The sequence below is a fragment of the Triturus cristatus genome, chromosome 6, assembly GCF_964204655.1.
Source record: "Triturus cristatus chromosome 6, aTriCri1.1, whole genome shotgun sequence".
Classification (NCBI taxonomy): domain Eukaryota; kingdom Metazoa; phylum Chordata; class Amphibia; order Caudata; family Salamandridae; genus Triturus; species Triturus cristatus.
In genome coordinates, this window is record NC_140589.1 from 1,327,534,329 (window position 1) to 1,327,557,329 (window position 23,001).

Below are 23,001 nucleotides of genomic sequence, written 5' to 3' on the forward strand. Positions count from 1 at the left end.
AAGTAGAACCATCTCCGCATTGCTCTGCCGCCTATACACGTCAGCCTGCAGCAACGGCCAACCTTCTGCAAATTCCTCCTGTGTGGCCAACTTGGGAATGTTTTCAAAGAGCGGGTAGCCTGGCCGTGCTACCCAGCATCTCCAGAGAAGCAGAGAGCAGTCTGTTTGGTTGCACAGCCATGGCGAGGACTGAAGAAGTCGCTTTCCACAGACTGTGCAGTGAAAAGCCCGTCCCAGCACGACCACTCTGCAGAAGACTGCGCTGCTCCCCGTGTAGGTTTCCCTGGGCTCTCAACACCCAGCATTGCGGCTCCTAGCCATACCCCCACCGGAATCTGAGCAGTGCCTCACACCAGCCAAGAGCATTTTCCGGGCACGGTGCCTGGGGGAACTCCGAACCAGCAGAACAGAGTAGGAGACTATCTATCATTTACCTCCTGCTGCTCTTTCTCCATTAGACCACCCCAGGCTGGAATCACGCCCTAGTACTGAGACCACAGGGGACTCCAGTCGGAGAGACCAGCGGAAAAGACCCCATAGAGGAACTGCATGGACTTGAAGCGAGGTCACTGTTCCAAGGCCTAGGGTGCACGGGGCATCAACGGGCACGGGCCAGGCTGGGTGGTCACTAGCTTAAAGCCAAGGGGGCAACACAAGAGTTGGACGGCATAATAATGGGGGCAAGGGACTCAGCTTCCCAACATGGAAAACTTGACTGCCAGCGAACGCCAACCTATGCCTGCTCCAAGTCATGAGACTGAGGCTACAGATAGATAACAACTGGTGGAACATACCGTGTCTCCGCACACTTCTTCAGCCCCTCGCACAAAGGGTAAGCTGTCCACAATTGCAACCTCAACTCGCAGTTCTACGTACAGCTCCCAATGACCAGGGCGATATCCACCTACACCATGGCGACGCACTGGTCCCAGGAAAGACTCCACACTTCAGGTCAAGCTGACCAAAGTCATTTAAAAAAAAAAAAAAAAAAAACCCCAGCGAGACATTGTCCCCATTGATCTATTGTCTCAAGACGCCCAGTTCTTGAACCCTGCCCAAACAGACAGATGCACCAATCACCCGCACTTTCATGCAAACACTATACGGCAAACTTGGGGAAGATATCGCCGCACTCTAAGATGTCGCTACAGATATCAAAGACCTCAAGAGACGTGGCAGAGATCGGCTAATGGTTAATTACCTTGGAGAATAGCAGCGGTGCCAGGGAAGGGGAACCCTGCAGTTACAGATGCGAGCTGATGGTTGCAAGAACAAAACACAGAACTGCAAATCTACCCGGAGGATCTTGAGAACAGATCTTTCCATTTGAATATCGGGATCAAAGGCGTCCCCCTTCAAGCAGACTCTGGTCATCTGGAGAGCTGTGTAACCCTCCTCTTCCATTGTATACTTCCAGACCTAATTGGAAAAAATACCATTCTTCACTAGACACATAGACCGGGTCGACCATCTAACACATCAGGCACACCGCAAGGTATCCTAACTTGTGTCCATCACTTTTGACAGAAGGAACCCATTATGATGGTGCGGGACCAAGGCCCAATCCTGGTGTAAGGTGTGGCTTTATTAGGGCCTGTCCCTCTCCAGCAACGTCGCTCTCTTTGGACAGCCAATAGCTTTCTGTATAAGAAAGGGGTCAGATACAATTGGGGTCACCAATTCCATCTGATCTTCGCATAGAACAAAGAATGCATATGATCCGCATCCTGGAAGAAGCCCGGTCTATCTTGGGATTAGGAGACGCCCCCACCCCCTTAGAACCAGACCAGCCTACTGACGGACAAGTGCCGCTGTGAACACTCAGCATTACTTCACCAACTCCACATCCACAACACTGCCCAGGAGCCCGAATAACCACCCAACTTCCTGGCTCAGGAACACACACACACAAAGCCCTTTCACAAGGTTTACACTTCCCAGCTCCATTGATGGGGGAATTGTTCCCTATAGAAGGCCAATGCTGCTGCTATACCCTGACATACCATAGCATCGGGATAGCAGAGGGTCCGCTGCCCATTTAGTGACTACACTGCCACAATGCCTACACGTATGACCCCCCCCCCCCTTACACGCAGTACTTAAGAATCCCATGGAGGGAGCAGTTATCTTTTGTATCCCCCAGTTAGTTATCACCCCCCCCCCCCCCCCAAACACGAGGTCCAACCGACACCCTCCCCTCCTAGTTATCATCCCCCCCCCCCCAACACGAGGTCTAACCCCCCCCCCCTCTCCCCACACACACACACACACACACACACACCGCAACAAGCTGTATGCCTTAGGGATTGGGAATGATGCATCCTGCCCTGGGTCATCAACCACCACCTCAGTTCACACTGCCGGACACAGTCAGTCCCAACCTCATCGTTAAAATACTTAGGCAAAATCTCAGAGGCCTCAGTGCTGCCACAAAACGCCTAGCAATCCTGTCTATACTCTGATTCCAACTGTGACATATGCCTACTGTGGTGGGTACTGGATGTGGGCCTGACCAATGTTTTGTAGTCTTGGCATTCCACCTCTAGGGGCTATACCTACTTCTCCCCCTCCCATCAGACCTACGCCCATATTAACAACTACTTAGCATCCCTTTGCATCCTAGCAGCCACAAACCAGATTAATATGGGAACCTCTGCACTCTCCGAAAACTCCCCCACCTCAATGTTCTTCCATACACCAGGGTTAGCTACCACCCCCACCCGCCCATCAGACCTGGCGACTCAACAACAAACCCTTAACATATGACTCCACTTTAAAGGAGGTCGGGCGGTTATCGAACACTTACTCCAAATAGACCAGACCCAGGGCACTTCCATTTCCGTCTTGTGGGATTTATTGAAAGTAGTAATCCGAGGAACCCAAATAGCGAATTCTGGAACACTCAGTGAGATCAGAAGGGGCAAACGCTTCACCCTAGAGAAGCCAGTAAGAGCTCTACAGGAGGACAGAACCCACAAGATCTTGTTCGGCGAGCCTCTAAATGTGCACGTAATAAGTCTGGAGGCCCTACTGGAAACTTATGCTAAACCCAGGGTGGAACGACTGGTTTGTGTCAGTACTTTCAGCCACCTGACCGAGACAGTCAAGAAAGTGATCAATAGAAACTGGCATATTTTGAATAAGGGCGACAAACATTGTGCAAAACCCATTTTTGTCTTAAAACACAGTAGCAATCTTGGTAACATTCTGGTCCATATGAGACCGCGCCGCTCATTCATTTCTGATACCACACGAACAATATGGACAGGGGAGTTTGTCGGGGGCCCTTTTCCCTGCGGCACCTGTGTTGCTTGTCACTCCACCCAGTGCATGAAACAGCTAGACTTGGCCCTGAAAACCCGATGGGTCCTATCTAACCACACCAATTATAATTCGAGGGGGCTCATTTATTTGGTCAGGTGCCCATGTAATTTAATGTATATAGGCATGACCACTCGGAAGGTCAAGACGAGAATTATCGATCTTAGTAGTTCTGTAAAATGTAAAAAAAAAAAAAAAAAAAAAAAAAATTCTCACTAGACACTTCCTGTATGCTGGCCACACTGAAGAAGACATCAAGTTGGCGGTCCTGGAAAAATCATATTGTAGAGAGATGGGCCCTCTAGACAAGGTATTCTAATGTAGAGAACAGCGCCGGGTGTTTAGACTGCGCAGCCACCTCAGCAATCTGAACTATGACATTCAGTGGTGTGCACTATAGCACACCTAGAGCCATACATGCTATATAGAGTTGCCATATGTAATTAAATATGGCTTTGTCCAGTGCATAATACATATACAACCAACAGTTGCCTTGCCAGTCTCTTTTTTTTTTTTTTTTTTTGGCCCCTCCTTACGTTTGGACAGGCTCCAGCACATACTGTTACCACTGCCCCCTTCTTTTGAATAATGAGACTTATGTTAAGAGCTGGTGATTTAAATCGTTAGTGGCCACCACAAACTCCAGGTATGCATTGCCTGTTTCCTGTTGGACCCCCTGGGGCAAAAGTAGCTCAGGCTACCATCTGCAGAAGTGCACTATATAATAATTTATTTCCATGGCTTACGAGGAGTTACAGTAGAATACACAATATAGACATTGCCTGGTCACATATTATGATACGGTTTGCATCGCAAGAGTAACACCTCTGTTTAGCGACAACAACCCCTATTTACACCCTGTTTCTACTTCCAATCGAGGCCCTGAGTTTATAACATGTGCCCGAGCTTCGCGTATGTACCCCCGCCAGATGTCTCCATTGCATTTACGGATTCCGTACGTAATTTGTCATTTTTAACTCTTACAATTTTTTATCTCCAAGGATGATGATGAGTTACAGTAGAATACTCAATAGATACAATGCCCGGTCACACATCACAATTAGGCATGCGTCGTGAGAAGACCGACACCTCTACTTTTAGGGTCACCTGCAACTCTCAGGTATTCCTTGCTTTGGTTGAGGCTCTGAGGTCATAACAAGCACCCGAACCTCGCACAAACACTCCCGCCAGATATCTCCACTGCATCTATGTGCTACACGTAAGGTGAGCAAGCAATATATTTTTTGATTTGCGATCCACAACCATAGTTATTTCCCAGCCTATGATGCCGGTAACTGTGCAGTTTTGCGTGGGTAAGCGCTTTTTGACAAAGTCCCATCACACTATCGTTAAATGCAAATGCAACTGCAGCTACGAGGTGGTGGCCAGTTCGATTCTTTAGGGCCAACTAGGTTTGGCGCATTGAAGGATACAAATACCGTAACTTTTCTTTATAGATTCCAGCCACGGCCTTGGACCTGTATTTCAGTAAAGTTCAGTACTCTTGATAATGAATAACAATTTTTGTAATACTCGTTACCTTGGGAATAAAAGTGATGATGGCCAAAAAGGAGGTGATTTAACTGACCTCATAGGGTCGACCAGGCCCAGTGCAAAGCTAGCTACTTACAATGGGGTGGGTCTATGCTGTCAGGAAGGGTTAGCCAGAAGGGGACCATTATTTACCTTACTGTTTCTATTCCTTCCGTTTCCCATACCATACTAAATAATTACTGAAGTATATGATGGGTTGTCGGGTATGGGGGAGGTGGCATATCATGCAAGACATGAGATGCTTTTTTTCCCATTCTTTATAATAAGTGGTTTGTGCATGCTTATTTAGAGCTCTACGTGTTGAGAGAGTCTGCTGACGGTTGAGTCGGACTTTACCTAAATAATCATGGTAAGACATGGGTAGATGCTCACTGGGAGCACCCAACACACGTTTTGCATTTGTGGTGGTAGACTCTGGTGTTGCATGTCGATTGCGCAATTCTATTTCATATTTTCCTTTTGCTTTTACAGTGCCATCTGACCCGCTCAAGAATTTGGTGCTATAAATACAGCTGGCCAAATGTTTGTATGCGGAAATCAATGAGGTGGGAGAAAGAAGGGCTTAGATCCACTCAGCTTCCTTGTCTCAATGTTCACAAAAATCAATGGTAGAGCGGATCACTGGTCCTGGGAAACCAGGGTATTGCATGGACAGTACATTGTACCGTATAAAAAACCCTCATTCACGTCTTTGCTGGGATCGAGATTAGCGGTATATCTTGATTCTCCGCTGACTGTGGTCTTTAACGTGATCGCATAATCATTGGGTCAATCCAATGCTTCCTCCACCCGGAGGCTTTTAACCACTGGTTAATCACAGTAGTGATCGTGAATCAAAAAAGAAGGGTGAGGTGATCGTGATAAAAGGAAAAGTGTATTAAAATTCTCGTAAAACCAGTAGATAATTTATTGGTACTGGGTTCGAGACCAAGATAAAAAAGTATTGTCGTTGTGCACGGGTCTGACTGATTATGGTCAGGTGCACTAGTTAAAAACTGTGTCCAAAAAAGGTCGACATGTTTCAGCCCTCGTCAGCCCAAAAGGGTCTAGCGGGCTTTCTTCAGGACCTGGTGCAGAATAGGGGCCCGTGTTATGGGCTCCCTTGTGGATGTGCAGGGAACTTTATCCTATTCGAATGCACATTCAATCTTAATCCAATGGATTGAAAAAATGGTTGTGGGGGGAAGGAAAGAAAGAAAGAAGGAAAAAGCATAAAATCATTGCGAATTCATTCTGTATGCAACCCCTTTCGAACCAAAATAGTTTTCTGGAAACGCTACATCGACGATGTGCTCCTCATATGGGAAGGTGACAGAGACTCTCTAACTGAGTTTCACCGCTGGCTGAACGCAAGGGATATATGGTTAAAATTTACCTATACAGCAAGTCCTAACAGTCTGGACTTCCTTGATGTAACTATCTTCATCGAGAATAACACGATACACACCAAAACGTTCTTCAAGCCAACCTCCAAGAACAGCCTCTTGTCCTACAAAAGTTTCCACCCACGCCCATTAAGAGACAATCTGCCTTATGGGCAATTCCTCAGGCTGAGACGTAACTGTAGTGAGATGAGAGACTACAGACGTCAAGCCAAGGACCTCAGCAAAAAACTGCAAGCAAGAGACTACCCAAGAAAGACCATTGAAAAATGCCGTAAGAGGGCCAAAAATCAACAGAGAGAAACACTACTAGAAACCGTCCCAAAACAACCAGTTCCCTGCACATCCACAAGGGAGCCCATAACACGGGCCCCTATTCTGCACCAGGTCCTGAAGAAAGCCCGCTAGACCCTTTTGGGCTGACGAGGGCTGAAACATGTCGACCTTTTTTGGACACAGTTTTTAACTAGTGCACCTGACCATAATCAGTCAGACCCGTGCACAACGACAATACTTTTTTATCTTGGTCTCGAACCCAGTACCAATAAATTATCTACTGGTTTTACGAGAATTTTAATACACTTTTCCTTTTATCACGATCACCTCACCCTTCTTTTTTGATTCACGATCACTACTGTGATTAACCAGTGGTTAAAAGCCTCCGGGTGGAGGAAGCATTGGATTGACCCAATGATTATGCGATCACGTTAAAGACCACAGTCAGCGGAGAATCAAGATATACCGCTAATCTCGATCCCAGCAAAGACGTGAATGAGGGTTTTTTATACGGTACAATGTACTGTCCATGCAATACCCTGGTTTCCCAGGACCAGTGATCCGCTCTACCATTGATTTTTGCAAATGTTTGTATGGCCTAATTATTCAAAAGTATTTATTTTTGCGCACACATATACAGCAGAGTGACTTAAAATCTTGGTCCTGAAGAATGCCCTGAACTTTACAGTCCTACAAGGCAGAAACCTGTTGATCTCTATATAGGGTAATATCCAAATCCCCATCTTACTATGCTTTTAACCTCTATCCATTAAGGCACTGGAATAAACTTGTTTTGCCCTTAATGAGATAGTTTTAAAACTTTTTCTTTAAGCACTCTACCCTTATAGGTAGGAGTACTATCTGTGCTACAGAACAAGCCTGCTCCTTTCCTACGGGAAAGTCATAGCCCACACTGGGTACCTTGCAGTCCCAGTGTGCGGAGGAGACCTCATGATGAAGCATGTCACCCTAGGTTGAGTGAATGTTCTCGTCCAAACACAAGCAGTGCCCCACATTCACTTTCATAGTTTTTCACCTTTCTACCCCATACATAGTGAGTTGACCTCTACAGGATGCCCATAACCAGTCTGGCGCTCAGAGTATGGAAACAACTGACTCTTGCTAAGAAAACAAATCAAGGCACTAGACATGGACAGTGCTGAATATGCCCTCCTCTGCATTAAGCAAAAGAGTTACACAGGGGGAAATGAGGCTTGGCGACTTCTTGCTTATAAACTGAGGGCCCAAATCCACTACGATAAGATAAGAGATGCAGATAGCAGCTGGTAATAGAAGGCCCAATGATGTAGAAATTGTACAGGCATTTGATCAATTCTACACTGACCTCTACACAGCGGAGAAGGCAGATCTCACTGAAGCCAATACCCATCTCCACGGTGCACGCAACATGCTTGCCAGTACGAGAGGCACTCTTACTAGAGACTGACATTCGGATGGATGGAGTCCTCTCTGCCATTTCCCGGCTTCAACTCTGCAAGGCTCTGGGCCAGAACATGTTTACCCCAGGCTTCTACAAAACCTTCAGCTCCCAATTGGCCCCTATTCACCCCCATCATTGCAACTCCTTTGGAGTCCTCACTGAAGCAATGTGAAGGGGTTATCACAGTGGAACCTAAACCAGGGAAAGACCCCAGATTATGCTCTTCGAACTGCCTATCCTTGCCAGACGTCCACACTGCATCTCATAGCCAAGGCAACCCGCTCCCGAGTCCCGGCGCTTCTCATGTTGATCGACACAGGCACTGGGTACATTGGCCATTCCTCCGGCAAATACTAAAAAAGATGGCTTTGGGTACACCATTGGGTGTGGTGTAGCTATGCCAACCATGCCAGCCCTAATGCCTGGGCGAATCAATGGCCTGACCTCCCAGGCTTTCACAAAAGCCAGAGGCACTCGCAAAGGATGCCATCTCTCCCAGCTTCTTTTTGGCGTGTATGTAGAGCCACTTGTGGAATGGATAAGAGCTAACACACAGGTCCGGGGCATAACTAAGTTGTTGAACACAAAATAGCTCTCTACGCAGACAACTTCATGATCGGGACTACACAGCCCCTTACCTAAATTACTGACCCTCCTGTGAGAGGTAGAAGTGTTTGGCAGGGGTTTCAGTTGACATTCAGAAATCCCATGCCATTAATCTCCCTGTCCCACAGAACGATGGGTTCCAGCTGGAGCACCTCAATCTGCCTCTTTCCGTAGAAAACGGTGAAATGCAACTACACCAATATTATAGCCTCTGCTCACTCACATTTACAAACGTAGATGGGTAGAGGCTTCTCATGGGTGGGAAGGATAGTGGCAGTGAAAATGACCCTCCTTCCCAAGATAATGTGCCATACAGGCTCTACTCACAAAAAGGGCACCCCCAAATATATTATTTTAGGTTTGGGAACATGGAGAAAACAAAATATCAAACCTGAAATGAACAAACTACATGAAGTCGATTTAATCGAACAGTCACTCACCCACAAACATTGCCTCAGATATTTATTTAGTTCTTAATACATTATCATTTTACATATTTTGCTTTTCTAACATTTTTTCTTACTTTCAAAATATATCTTTAATTTTAATTAATTCTCATTTTCTTCATTTACATAAAAAACAAGCAAGTTCATTTGTCACACAAACAATATAGCACGAAAATGAACTCTGCCATACAATAATAAAAAATTAACCACCCCACTTGAGACATCCCTTATTGCCAACCACAGTCCTATTCACTCCATACACATGTTTTCCCAAGCCCCCTCCCCCCGTCTGTCCAACTACAACCCCCCCCCCCAAAAAGTTTTTCAGTACCCAACAAGGAGACCGCTTCGCATTGCCTTCCATTGTTGCCATTTGGTCTGCGATATCCAAATAATGGTCAATGCATGTTCCAGTGGATAGCAAGTTGTCTCGACCACTTTCTTCAGGACCTATGACCAATGGATTTTCATTCTTTCACACAGGACAAGTAGGGTGTATTCTATATTTCGGATGGATACATCTGACTGTGGATTCATCACCTTATGAATTACCCTCATGCACAGCATTCTGCTGAAACTTTTCACCTCCGCTCTCCCACGTCAACTAGGACATCTCAATGGAATGGGTCTGCACGTGACTCCACGTGACGTCTTTGGAGTCATAAGAAGACCTCGTCTGTGTGCTGACGTCCGTTCCCTTTTTTCCGCGCCGTCCACTTATAACAGTTTTTCCTAGGGCTCTCCATTTCTGCAAGTCGTAGTGTCTTTGTAGCAGCGGCTATGGATACTCTGAGAGAATCTGGTTTCAAACACTGGAGGTAATGTGGGGGCCAGATGTCGATCGCTGACCCCCATGAAGAGTGTTTGTGGTGTCTCTCGTCAAACCACGATGTCGGAGTGTTCATCTTGCAAGCGCATGAATCCCAAAACGCTGAAGGAGAGGGAGGCCAAATTATTCATAGCCAAAGCCAAGAAACAAAAAAGGGTCGAAGGTGGTCAAGATCCCGTTCAAAGTCTGCTACTCTGCATACTTTGAGGTCGTTGAAGAAGCAGAATAAAAAGTGACACCATGGGCGTCGTTCGTCGAAGAATGCGACTTTGAAGTCTGTGTCGCTGGTTCTCACGCGTCATCGGAAAAATGAAGTCTCCATCTACTGAGGTGACTCCGGCCCAGACTCTGGCTCAGAGAGCGGTGACTCCACCGGCTCCAAGAAAAGCAAAGTCTCCACAGTTGCCAAAGCTGGCCACTCCACCTCAAGCTCCAGGGTCTCTGGTGCCGGAGCCAAATGTGCTAGATCCTTAAGCGTCTTCAGAATCTGCAGTGCCGGATCTGGTGTATTCTACCTTCCTGACTCCGGGTGCGGATCCGCTGCATTTTTTAAATGTGATGTTCGGCTTGTTCGCCAGAGCAACAAACCCAACTGGTGCGCTTGTTGGCCCCATGGGTCCGCTGGCATTTTCCCTGGAAGGTTTGCCACCTCATCTCCCTCAGGCACCTCTTATGCCTTTTGTGCCAATAAGTCCAGGGAGTTGGCCTCTTCTGACAGTTTTTCGATGCCGGTATAATCTCTGGAGGAGCAGGTGTCACTTGATGGAGCTTCCCCGGCGCCATCTGTTTCTGAACTGGTGCCGACTCAAACTCGACCGGCATAGTCTGTTTCGGTAGACCTCCCTTCGACACCGATCCCAAAGTCCCTTGCGCCACTGACAACTGTTCTGAGGATGAGTCTTGGAGAGAGGCACAGACATTAATAGAAGAGGAAGAATACCAAGAAGAGCATGAAGAGGCTGAGGAAGGGGAGATTATGGATCTTGATCAGGTTTGAAGGTCTGCAGGAGGCTAGTGGCCTGGATACCTCTCCTGAATGGGAGCTCTCGTCTCCCAAAGGTCTCCCAATGCAGGAGGTGACGTCTTATCACGCAGTGATCAGGAAGGCAGTGGGTCTGCTGGATTGGCCTCTTCCTACCGCGGAACTAAAATCTAACACATTGACAGATTCTCCATTCTCCTTCCTCTATCTTGGAGCCTTTACTCCCTTTTAACAAGGCTTTGACTGAGCCCATCCTTGATGTATGGCAGAATCCTATGACTGCTCCAGCGGTGTCCAGATCTGTGGCAAGGAGGGTACAAGGTGGCTCTGGGGGATCCGGTTTCCTGTCCATTCATCCTTCACCTGAAAGTTTGGTCGTCCAGGCTTCGTGCTCCTCGAAGCAGTCTGCAGGGTCATTCCCATCTACACCTGTAGATAGGGAGTTGAAACACAGAGCAATCTGCAAAAAAGGTGTTCTCGTCAGGCAGTATAGCTCTCAAATCAACAAATGCCACATGCCTTTTGGGTCGCTACATCCACACCCTTATGGACTAAGCCACGGAGGTGCTCCCAAAACTGCCTGAGGAAGTTCATGGACATTTTTCAGAGCTACTGACGAATGCCCAAGCTGCTGCCCGTCCGATCATAGTCTGGTCTGGGCACTGCTGATTTGTTTGCCAGTGATGGGATCGTTTGTGGCTACCTGCTGGCACACTTGGTTATGGAATTCAGGGTTCTCTCTGGATGTCCAAGCCACTCTGTTGGATCTGCCATTCAATGGATCTCACCTGTTTGGGGCCAAAGCGGGCAAGGCGCTGTAGCGCTTTAAACACAGAGCCACGGCAAGGTCTTTAGGACTCCAATCTCAGTCCAGGGGCTTTGGATATCGCACGTTTCTTGGTTTTGGGAGGAACATGTCCTTATGTGCCTGGTAGCAACAGCAGGCGAAAACCCTGTACAGATCTTACAGGGGAAAGGGCAGAAGTCTGCAGGGTGCAGCACAACAGCAAGTCTCTTCCACCTTGTCAGGGAAGCAGCTCTAGCTCCACCATCCTAGAGCATGCTTGTCCCGTGGGAGGACAGGTGTCCCATTTTCTACTACATTGGTGGTCTGTTTCTACAGATCTCTGGGTGTTGAACATCGTAGAGAATGGGTATGCCCTACCCTTCTGGGAGTTTCCCCCCTCTACCTCCCCGCCAGGGTTCGTGCTCCGAAGAGCACTTTTTGCTTCTCCAGCAGAAGGTTCTGTCATTACTGCAAAAAGCTGCTCCAGAATCTCCTCGATCGCACAAAAGGGGTCAAGAATCCTACTCTGTACTTTCTGATTCCCAAAAATGACAGTCGCCTGAGGCCAATCCTAAACCTCAGGGTTTTTAATTTTTACCTCAAACAGGAGGAATTCAAAATGTTGACCCTGGCTCAGGTCTTTCTTGCACTGCTGAAGGAAGACTGGATCGTGTTGCTAGATTTACAGGATGCATATTTTCACATTCCCATCCAGAAGTAAAATCAGAAGTATCTTCATTTTACGGTGGGGTCTCAACACTACCAGTTTGCGGTCCTTCCATTCGACCTACTTCCGCATCTCGACTCTTCACAAATGTGATGACAGCATATCTCAGAAGGTCAGTGGTTCGTGTTTTCCCCTATCTGGACATTTGGCTGCTCAAAGCGAAGTAGCCATAGATAGTGTTGTATCATTTGCAGGTAACAACACAACTGTTCGACTTGGGTGTTTTTCGATAAATGTACCCAAATCTCACCTGGTGCCCTCATTGAAACATGTTCATAGGGGCAGTACTAGACACTAATGTGAGTTGTGCCTTCACGCCTCTACAGAGGATTCAAGACATCCAGCCTATGATTCCACTTTTTCCTGAATGGAGCTGCTGTTCCAGTCCTGAAGGTCTTGCACCTCTCCGTCTGTTCCCTTCCTGCATACTGTTGGTCAACCATGCACGTTAGCATATGAGGGCCCTCTAGTGGTGACCCTGCAGGCAGTTGTTTCAACAGATCTTAAAGGGGTGGTCAGAATCTCCAGAGACACTGCAGCAGAACTGTTATGGTGGAGTGTTCCAGGCAACCTCCTTTATCAAGGGAAGCCATTTCAACCTCCCTCTCCAGTGGCAACAGTGATAACGGATGCCTCCACTCTAGGGTGGGGTGCTCATCTGGGGGATCTAGAGGTCAAAGGCCCTTAGTCTCCAGACAAAAGATTGTTTCACATCTTTCTTCTGGAATTGCAGGTGATAAGTTTGGCTCTCCAGGCCTTTCTTTCCTCCCTTCGCGGTCAGTCGGTTCAGGTCCTGAAGGACAACACTACTGCGATGTGGTACATCAACAAACAGGAAGGAGTAGGGTTATATTTTTGAAGAGAGCCTCTGCTCCTGTAGTCTTGGGCACAGGACAATCAGATTTGTGTTTTCGCAAATCTGGCCAGAGAGCTGAATGTGCTTGTGGTCTCAGTCTGCAATATTCGTCCGACAACGAGTGGCGTCTCCATCTGGAGGTGGTCCTTCATGTTTTCAGAATGTGGGGTTTTCCTCAGTTGGACCTGTTTGCCACTCACGAGAACATGCACTGCCTGTCGTTTTGCAGTCTCCAGTATCCAATGTGGGGAGCATTGGGGGACGGGTTTCAGTTAAATTGGGGCTCCCAGCTTTTGTTTCCTCCCATTCATTTGATTCCTCGAGTTCTGAGGACGATTCGCCAAGACCAGGCCCAAGTCTTATTGATCACCAGGGATTGGCTGCAAAGGGTTTGGTACACAGACCACCTTTACCTTTCATCGCACCCCCCGCTCTGTCTCCCTCTCAGGGCAGACCTCCTCTTGCAGGGGCAGGTTCTACACCCCCACCTCCAGAGCCTGCACCTTCATGCCACCGGATGTGGTGGATGTTATTTTATCGGCCAGGAGACACTCCACCAAATAGGTCTATTCTGGTAGGTTGGTAAAATTTGTTAAATGGTGTGGGGAGAACTCGATTGACCCTTTGCAGGCCTATTTGTCTAATATTCAGAGTTTCTCTTTCCCTAGCACAACAGGGTTGTGCAGTAGCTACTGTTAAAGGCTATTTCTCCACCTTGTCGGCTTCTCTCAGTTTACCAGATCAACCTTCATTGTTTAAATCTCCCATAGTTATGAGTTTTATTAAGGGTCTCACAAATAGGTTTCCTTCCACTCCTTTTTTTCATGCCTCAGTGGGATTTGAATTTGGTTCTCACTTTCTTGATTGGTTCTCTTTGAACCAATACATAGTTGTCCCTTAAGGTTCCTAGCACTTAAAACTATATTTTTGGTTGCAATCACTTCCGCTAGGAGGGTGAGTGTCGTGTAGTTCCTAATAACGCATAGGATCTGCGTGTTTAGATAACGTATACTAAGGGATTGGTGTCCAGACTGATTCCAGACGCCCCCGAAAGATATGTTGGTCTTTAGACCAGCTAGCTCAGTGTCATCATAAGCCCCCTAACCTTACCAAGGAGTGAATAGTTTCATGCAGCTATCGAACATGACAAACCTTGATCCTTGAGGGACTGTGGAAACTGTGCAGCACTTTTTGCTCAGTCAAACGTGCTCACTTAGTCTCTGAGAGATGCACAAAATAAACGATGGGGACGTTTTCAATGAGCATGTATTGAACCAGCGTCATTCTAGTATAAACCTGTTTGGTGTGACAACCATTAGACAGAAACAGATATTTAAGATTACAAGCACCAACAGAGTAAATAAAAGGTAGAATTCTACCATGGTGCTAAAACACTAAATATATGCAGGCATATCGATACATGGCAGTAATCGAGCATACTCCTATGATGCAAGCCCTATCTAAATGTACCCAAGTGTACCTAGCATGTATGTAGGTGTAAAGCCATGAATCCCCTAGGAAAGAGCCAACCCATTACCTGATGGGAGAGAACGAAGGACCCCGTCTTGGTCTAGAGTCGGACACCCCGCAAGATATGTCAGACCACTGCGTGCTGGAGTTTGTGTGCAGAGACTGCAGCGTCTCGTGTCTGCTTCTCCTCTGGTTGCCAGGTGAAGATATGGTTCTTTATACTTGAAAGGTACCCACAGGGGTTCTACCTAGATGTGTAATGATACAGTGGGTCTGTCGTTCAAGGATGACGATAGCGGTGACTTTTGTACAGTTATTATACAGAAGATGGTAATCCTGCTGGACTTGTCCTAGGCAGGGGATTAAGATATGATACTAAGACTCCTCATGCAAAACAAATGAGGCTAGTTTTCAAAGAAAACAATACAACATTTATTCTGCACATAACTAGGTAAAAGGTCAGTGCCAGAACTGTTATGTAGAGCAAGGTAGGACAAATGTAGGTAAACGATCGTGCAGCTACCTAGGCATATATTGGTGCTCATAACATGAGTTGCAAGCGCTTAGCTCTAAGCCTCCATTTACCTAATTTGATGCAGATAAGATGGTTCTTAGGACCAGAGCTCCTTTCCTGCCTAAGGCAGTCCGCTTCTGCCTGGACAGAACCAAGGACTTCAGGTTGGACGACCAACTCTTCATTGGATATGTGGGTTAGATGAAGGGCAAGGCAGCCAACAAGAGAATGCTGTCCAGGTGGATCATCCTCTGTTTTAAGATCTGCTAAGCCTTGGGCAAGAAGGAGCCTCCTGAATGTGTTTGATCTCATTCTACCAGAGCTAAGTAGTCTCCTTTGGCTTTAGCTAGAGGTGTCCCTGTTGAAGACATCTGCTAGGTGGCAACTTGGGTCTGCCTCCGCACTTTTGAAAAGCACTATTGCTTAGCTTCGGAGGTGAAGAGGGACATCCGTTTTGCACGTTATGTGCTGCAGGGTTTTTTGGTATAGGCAGGCACCCTTCGCCAGGAGCGGTACTGCTTGGTGATTCAATTCATAAGGTATGGAATCCACAGGCAGCTTTATCCATTGGTAACGCTTTTTCTGTTGGATACATTATCTGCCTGTGGATTCTTCACTGATGTTTTATTGATCTATCCATATCTGGGATCCGCATCTGAAAAATCCCCTTGTTCCACAAAAAATACTGTACCACCCCCAATCTCAACAGTTACATGGGTGGCGGCGGAAGACTGTAATAGGGTCATGCTTGCCAAGAGCCTGTCCACATGCACCTCTGCTCTCACACCCATCATCTGCAACCCAGCTTTCCCACTCACCATGGCAGAGCAATGAATTCCACTCCTGGCAAGAGACCAACTGCAAAAGAAAATGCAAACCTCTTCGACCACACCGATATAATGTACTTTTATCAAATTCACTCTAGCTATGGAATCGGTCTGTGAACCCTGGTGCTCCACGGCCACCAAGCATTAGGTCACTCAAGCCACAACCTGCTCACATGCCAGCAGGTAACTCACGAAATTTGAGAAGTTACAGAGCACCACAAAATATGACCAGGGCTTACTCTTGGAAATGTATACATCCCTGTACAAAACTGCAGACTCCAGTGAATCCCCTCCCAGAGGAGATCAGAATGCGAGCTGGCACATTCCTATACCCCACAGGACCAACATCACCTACTTTAGTGCTGCAGGGAGAGAAGCTATGCTTAACATGTCACACTGCAGCTAGGAAGATGTAATGGAAGCCCAAGAGCAAGGATGGCTGCTGGCTCAACAGTGGTCACGCAGGCACACTGACCCACCTCCTCTGGTGCTGTCCCAAAACCAAAGCATACTGGGAAGCACTATTGAAAGACATCCGTGAGATCTTTGAAAAGATCCCCAATCTCCCCTGCCATATACTGCTGGGGCTCCCAAACGCACTGACCTATCCACTGCACTCCCAACAAGTAAAAGGCAATAGCAATGGAGCTCCGAGCAATGGAGCTCCGGTTCTGGAGTAGCGTGCTACTTGCCAAAAAGAGCGCTTCAATACCCCATCAGGTGTAACAAGCGTTATATAAATGCAAACCTTTTTCCCTCTTCTATTCCGCCACTACCCTTCTGAATCCAAATACCGGACTAACATATCCACCACTCAAATCACTTTCATATTTTAATATACTAATTCAACACTAATCCTTTTGAGTTCTGGAGTAGCGTGCTACTCGCCGAAACAGCATTTTGATACCTCATCGTGGGTAGTAGGCGCTATATAAATGCAATTACATCCAAATGGAGCGCAGACGCATCATCAGACCATGCCGACTGGCTCCATAAACTGTGGGACCTCATAGTAATGAAAAAACTTGATGCCTCAATAGAGAACAAACTACAAAAATTTGACAAAATTGGATTTTTAGCACAAGACTTTTGTCTGAACTACCTTCGAGTGCTCCGACCTACAAGAGGTGAAAACATGACCCAACACAGTTCAGTCTAACCGCAGTGGAACCAACATCCATACGATCCAACCCTATGGCTTTGAGCACTCTATGATGGAGTGACCATAGTGGTGTGGACTACTCCCCTTTATTGGATTACATCCCATGAACTCCGCCCTCTATCTCACCCTGCCTGCTCCATTCCTTTCCCTCCTGTCTCATTCGCCTTGATTCCCCCATTGTTGTGCCTCACCAGCCGCTGGATGTAGATGACTGTATATGTTACTGGATAAATTGAATAAAAACAGATTAGAACCATAAAATGCCAAAGCTACAGTTGCCAAAGTTTCTCAGCACAGGTTTGTACTCTCATCTTCCTCCTTGCTCCTGATGGTAATGACCTGCAGCGGCTGGCCGGACTTCAAAGCTCATCCAATGGAACAGCCCATTAATGAACATTTTTAAGGTATTGTATCTGTGTCACACCTGCTTCTGAGTTATATTTTTTTCCAAATATTAAGAAGGGCTCAAGTCTTTACTTTTTCATCAAGATCTGGACTTGACTGGTAGCAAGTGACTTTAAAATCTGGATAAGAAACTGAAGATATCCGAGTGATGTCTCCTGCTTTGGGACACCAGTCACCAGAATCTGAAAACATTGAGTTGGGTAATTATTTCTTAGAGGCAAATCGCCATGATGGTTTATAGTCCTTTGACCAATTGCCTTCATCAAGAACGTTGAGCCAGTGTCTCTCAAGGGGTGTAGTACCAATCCATCAGTGCAGTGTTAGCTCAAACATAACATGGCTGAGAGTTAGCCCCTTTTCTTCACCAGTTAATGAAAGGAGCACCACAGTCCTCACAATGTCGTATTTCAACAGTGCCAAAATTGGCTATGGGAGACTACTGCAAAAAACAAAACTAGCTTAAAAAGAAATATAAAATTGAGTTTGAGGCACCCATCTTGATATGGTTACCATTACTGTATTGCCTGTCCATATGTGTCTTTACCGGATGTTTACCAGTAATCCGTACTATGTACTTAGTAGTCATGAGCATTCTCTATTTACAAGATAAATGTAATTCATTTAACTTATTCTATGTACCCTTGAACAATGGCTTAGTGCTCTTGTGAGGAAGATTAGAACCCAAATGTCTTGATTTTTGATGAACGATATGTCTTCACATTTGGAAGGGTGTGTTCAATTAATCATAACAGACTCCTCATTGCCTTCCCTTGTTTAGTCTGTTTCCACATTTATTTACTAGAAATATAGTGGTGTCCGAGCAGTTTGTTTTCCTGACTTTTACATTAGAGTGGAGTGCCCAATTTGTTGAAAACTTTCCAGGTGGGCTCCAGGTTTCTTTCTCATTTTTGCTTGCTTACATTTGCATATTTTATCAATCTTTATTTTTCCTGAGTAGCGACCAAGAAGGTGACTCCCCTCCTTATATTGGGCCTTCCTTGTGCCTTCCAGAAATCCACTCTTGCAACACCTGGAGTTCTCTTGGAAACACGGAATCACTCACAAGCAGTCCCTATGGTCATAGGTGGATTCAGCATTAACTGAGCATGCTTGAAAGCTTTAGCATCCCTTTTTTTTCTCCTCTTAAAAATAAATGTATTCCACTCCAAGAGAGTTTAAAATCATTGTTTCGCAACTAAGTTACTTATTTTATGAAGAGGAGTAGAATATTCCATCTTATGTTTACCCTTGTATGGTGATGTTCTACTCCAAAGACACAATTTGGGGCTCCAGTCGAGACATTAACATTGCTAATGATGCAGCGTTGTGCACTCCCATTGGTGGTGCATACCTGTTTGGCTATGTCATTTCATTCTCCACAGGACAACCAGAAACTGAATCCTAGAATGGTAATGTTACCAGGGGGAAGAAGTTGTTCCATTTAAGTGCCTTTGCTTTGTGAAATCTTCAAGAATTTCTGACTAGAACACATAAAATAACAATTTAAGCTTTAGCTGAACAGGTCAGCTTTGTTACATCTACAGGTAGGAAACTAAACCAGTTCAAGATGAAAGCGGTTCACACAAGGGCCCATCCTATTGCTTCCTCTAGGCTTACCTCAAACCCTCATAGGCATCCATTTCTAATTATGTAATGACCGATCCAGTGCTTTCCCTGTAGTTCTGATGTCATCTGCATGGCAAGGTTTTTGAGGTTTGCTATCTGCAATGGACTGATAAGTGACTTGTATCTGCATTTCTCATCCCAATAAAAATAAGGGCTGGCTCCCATCATTCTGCATCCATATACAGTGGACAACCTGTTTTTCTGCATCTGCAGGCTAGTGGGATTACTCAGTATTAGGGTATCTTTCATAGATTCACATGCCTGAATCATTCCCCGTCGCCGGGATGGGAGTCCCCGGTACATAAATAAAGTAATGTCCCATTAGACATACAGAGTAATAGGCCAAAGGCCTCACATTAGTAACATATCCTGGTCCTTTTGTAATAAGGACCAAACTCTAGAGAGCAACCAATCAGCCGCCACCACCCTCTGGAACCTTCCTGGAAGGAACTCTAGTCCCTCAGATTTTCTACCGCACGTCGTGCTAAGGGAGTCTCCTCTGAGCTCTGCTCAGGTTCTTTCAAAATCTTTGGATGTAAGGTATTTTCTTCGGAGAGTTCTCTATCTGAGTGGAGTCTTTACTGTCTTCATGTCGGATACCCCTAAAAAAGACCTTTTTAGGCCCTGTGAGACTTGCAAAAAGAAGAGATTGCACGTCGATGACCAACACAAGGACTGCCTTTACTGTCTCTATCCAGATCATTCTCCCAAGGACTGTAAGGTATGTCGGACTTTTTCTACGAAAACTTTAAAAGACCGTGAGGGAAGGCTTTTGACTTGGCTGCAGAGACTTAAGGACAAAGAAGACCCCTTGTCCTCTGAGGGGAGTGAAACTTCATCGAAATCTTGTTCCAAAACTCCTCAGAAAAGGCCCAGAGAAGTTTCTCCTGGTCCTTTTATGCAGCAACCTCAAAAGAAGATGCAAAAACAGTCTTCAGAGGCGCCAAAGCTTAAAGATTTGCCTGGGTCAAAGAAGCCAGCTCCAGACCCTCTAACTCTACCGCCGAGGGTGAAGCACACTTTCAAGAGCCTTCCTCAGCCCAGTCGACGACCACCTCGTCGACAATGGCATTGATGACGGTGAAATCTCCACAGATTGCCATTGGAGTGACTTCGTCGACGACGACTAGTTCAACCTTGTCAGTCTCGTCGGCGTTTCTTTCGTCGACGACGTCTTTGTCGACGGCACGTATCCCTTTGACGTTGACTATCAAGTAATCGACGACTGCGTCGACAGCAGCATTGATGACTCGCTTGACGACGAGTCAATCTTCATCAACGATGGTTATACCGTCGACACCTATCCCGTCGATGACCGCGTCGACAACAAAGTCCTTCGTCGACAGCAGCGTCTGTTACAATCGTTGACGACTGCCTCGTCGACGACACCTACATCAGGACTTAAAAGTGCATATTTTCATCACAAAATTACTAAACGGAGGCTGTTGCCTTCTTTTACGTCACCCAGTAGGGTTCAGCCTTTGCCACCCTCGCACCTGTTGGATGAGGAGGAGGATGACAGCATGTTTAGGGCTGCAAGAAGTCCCTCCGAACTTAATGTTAAGTATCAGGAAGATTCTGATTACGATGATCAGAACATGGATGAGCAGGACTATTGTCATGAGGACACTCATCAGCGACAACCGCAGATGGTTTGTCTACCTTCAGCCTTGGTCTCTGACCTACAATTTATGATCTCTGACTACAAAAAGAGGTTTCCTACCTCTGTGCCGTCTCCTGCTCCAGCATTTTCACCGCCACAGAGTGCACGTCCCACCTCCTCCACCACCTCCTATTGCTATTGAGGTGCTGGTGCCACCCCTTCCATCCACGGACGATGAGGATGACAGACAAGAAGAGGGGGAGCTTCAAGATGCGCAGTCTCAACATGACGAATGGGAAGACTACGTTATCCCTCTTCCCGCATCGCCTTTACCTCCTCCGGCAGACTCTCCTCCGGAGGATATAGGAGGTTTTCATAATCTCCTGAAGAGAGCCGCCCAACGATTCAAACTACCAATGCCGTCTCATCAACAAGACTGTTTCCTTTACAATTTCAAGGAACCTTTTAAAAAGTCTGTCAGGTTTATGCCCATCATAGACTACATTTGGGATCAAGGCATCAAGATTATGCAAAATCCCTCTACAGTTCCTCCAGTTCTGCCACGATTGGACAAGAAATACAGGGCTCCAGATGACTCTCCAGCCTGTCTCATTGGGCATCCAAAACCTGATTCAGTCATTACTCAGGCAGCGCAACGCAGGTCAAAAAACACTTCTGTCCCACTTTCAGCTCCTCCGGATGAAGAGGGCAGGCGCTTAGACAATATCGGGAAACTGTTTTCCTCTGTCAGCGCTTACAGTACGAGCGTCCAACTCACTGGCTCTATTAGGACGCTACAACAGACAAATGTGGTCAGATATTGCACCATATTTGGAGTCCTTGCCGCAAGACTCTAAGGACGAAGCAAAAAAGCTACTTCTGGAAGGCTAAAGGTCGGCCTCTGAAATCATACTGTGCTACGGACATCGCATCAACTGGTTTCCGCCAACTGGCTGGGGCGGCAGTTCTGCGGCGCCAGGGATGGCTTAAGGCAACATCTTTCCGACCTGAAATTCAAACCAAAATCCTTGATATGCCTTATGACGGACAACTCCTTTTTGGTACCCATATTGATGAGGCCCTCCAAGGTATTAAAGACACAGATAAGGCCATAGCCCTGGGTACTCTTCAATATAAGAACACCAATTTTCGTGGCTCAAGAGGTAGAGGACAGTACTCTACTAGAGGAGGCTACCAACCATATAGATCTTCATATTCCTCCTCTAACCAATACCGGACGCAGTTTCAGCTAAGGCAGCAACCGCAGACTGCATACAACAAGTCTTCTTTTCGCAGAAAAGCCGGACGGCAGAAGGATTCCGCGCGACGTCAATGACTTCTCTCAACCGCCAGTCTGTTTCTTTTTCTCCTTCCAGAGTGGGAGAAAAAATTTCCCATTATCTTCACAATTGGAGTCAAATCACGACGGATCGTTGGGTTCTTCAACTGGTGCAGTTCGGACATTCCCTGGAATTCGTCCAAACCCCACTGCCAACACCCCCTCAACCTATGAATCACAAGCATCTGCACCTCTTATTTATGGAAATATCAGCGATGCTCCGAAAGGGTGCTATAGAATGGGTACCTGTCAATCAAACAGGACAAGGTTTTTACTCCGGTTCTTCTTGGTGCGAAAAAAGGAAAAGAAATGGAGACCGATCCTAGATTTGAGCAGCCTCAACAAATACTTGAAGAAACAATCATTTTGCATAGTCACTATCCAGGAAATCCTACAACTTCTCAATGCGAACGACTACATGGCATCCTTGGACCTCCAGGATGCCTACTTTCATATTCCGATCCACAGAAGGCACAAAGTTTGAGGTTCGCTGTAGCGGGCAGACATTCCCAATTCCGGGTCATGCCTTTCGGGCTCAAGTCAGCCCCACGCATCTTCACCAATTGCCTTTCACCAGTGGCTGCATTTCTCAGGGAACAGCATCACCAACTCTTCCCATATCTCTACGACTGGCTCGTCAAAGCACCCTCTCTCGACAGCACGAGAAGGTCTTCCAAAGCCTGTCTACGGCTTTTCAGAAGATTGGGTCTTACCCTCAATCCGGACAAGTCAGTTTTACAGCCTTCTCAGCGGATAACATTTCTGGGAGCTGTCCTAGATACGGTTCTGAAAAAAGCTTATCCATCGCAGGAGCGGCAACAAAGACTCCTACGATTGGCAGAACGCGT

At 46.5% G+C, this 23,001-nt stretch overlaps 1 protein-coding gene across 2 annotated transcripts in view; it reads left to right on the forward strand.

Moving 5' to 3' along the window:
- The window catches only part of ATL2 (atlastin GTPase 2), a 653,233-nt gene that overhangs the window by 350,956 nt on the left and 279,276 nt on the right, over nt 1-23,001 (forward strand). The window lies entirely within an intron of this gene.